The 1,366-nt window shown below is 56.1% G+C and overlaps 1 protein-coding gene across 3 annotated transcripts in view; it reads left to right on the top strand.

Moving 5' to 3' along the window:
* Nucleotides 1–295: 295 nt before the first annotated feature.
* Nucleotides 296–1,366, top strand: part of B3GNT2 (UDP-GlcNAc:betaGal beta-1,3-N-acetylglucosaminyltransferase 2) — a 37,147-nt gene continuing 36,076 nt past the window's right edge. Inside the window, exon 1 of one of the 3 annotated variants that reach the window (XM_045294197.1) lies at nucleotides 296–310. The gene's annotated coding sequence lies outside the window, so the exon portion shown is untranslated. Of the gene's footprint in view, nucleotides 311–474; nucleotides 490–919; nucleotides 938–1,366 lie in introns of those variants that run through there. The other 2 variants (XM_045294196.1, XM_045294195.1) reach the window with 2 other exon arrangements.

Raw genomic sequence — 1,366 nt, 5'->3', positions numbered from 1 at the left:
TTGGGGGAGGGGGCCGTGCGTGATTTCTCGGTTGTACCCCTGCTCCTCCCCCGCCCCGCCTTCGCACTGCGCTGGTCTCCGGTGCCGCATGGGGAGATCAGGTGTTTCGTGAGCCAAAGAGCCTCGGGCAGATGCTCCCCCCCCATCCCCCGCCGCTGCTGCCACCTCCGGTTCCCAAAGGCTGGTTTCTGTGAAACTTACCGAGAGTCTTTCGCTTTGACCTCAAACAACATTTCACCGCGTCCAAGTTGAATGATTAACCCAGAGACTTGCCCGAGATTTGGGGAGCGGGCTTGTTTGCTGCGAGGCGGTGCGGCGCCTGGTGGGAACGCGTGCGTGGGGTGGGGGAGGTGGGGCGCTCCGTGGGGGCTGCGGGGGTGGGGGAGGTGGGGCGCTCCGTGGGGGCTGCGGGCTCCGGTCTGGCGGCTGCGAGGGGCAGGCAGGCCCTTCTTCGAACTACTGAAACCGAGCCGCCGTGTTGATTTTCAGGTCAAGGTATTTTAAACTCGGGGCTCGGGAACCGTAGACACCCCACCCCCCAGCAAGTGAGGAGGATCTGTCTAGAGATTCCGAGGTCACGTGTATCAAAGCATGTGAACTCATTGAAAAAAACATACTTATAAACTGGATTGGCGAGGATTTTCTTTTTTTTTTTTTTTTTGGTTGTTCGTTTACCTTCCCTATTACTCCCATGGCCGCCTCAATCTTCCCAGGTTCGTAGAATGAGCGTTTAGAATATTTTCTCTGCTGCTCCTCTCCTGTGTGACCATCCAACGCACTGGCATCCGTTCTGACGCATAGCGACCCTGCAGGGCAGGGTAGAATTGCCCCCGTGGGTTTCCGAGACTGTAACTCTTTAAAGGGAGTAGAAAGCGGAGCAGCTGGTGGTTTTGAACTTGCGGTAGATTTCAGTTGGCGAAGTCAGTGCGTAAAGGTGGTAAGTTCTTGTTAAGACCGATTCTTCCAGTTACCTAGTGGTGGTGTGGTGGGCCGTTTAGCTAGGTGGCCGACGGAGCTGGGTGGGCCTGAGAAGGCTGGCCGGGCCGGCCGGAGCCCACACGTGCTCCTCTGTCAGCTGGTGGGCACACTGCTGTAGCTTGGGGGACGCGGCCCGGGAGCCAGGCTGCAACTTTCTCTCTGTAGGAGCGTGCACGTTTGGTTCTTTTGAAAGAGGTTACTAAGCCCTGTTGAAATTGTGAGCGTGTTAACGCAGAGCCCTTCTGCGTTTACACTAGCTAAAAGCCCTTACGTGTTCCCCCTCCCCCACCAGCTTAAAAAACCCAACTTTGTCTCCCTAGATCATCCGTTTGAGATGACTTTAAATTTAGAATATTGCTTTTCCCTTTGGGGACTCCTTGCCTGTGGG

Source organism: Echinops telfairi, unplaced genomic scaffold (assembly GCF_000313985.2).
Source record: "Echinops telfairi isolate 266 unplaced genomic scaffold, ASM31398v2 ScPeMD7_2573;HRSCAF=3158, whole genome shotgun sequence".
NCBI classification, from domain to species: domain Eukaryota; kingdom Metazoa; phylum Chordata; class Mammalia; order Afrosoricida; family Tenrecidae; genus Echinops; species Echinops telfairi.
The sequence above is the reverse complement of the archived record's forward strand: the minus strand, read 5'-3'. Positions and strand labels throughout refer to the sequence as shown.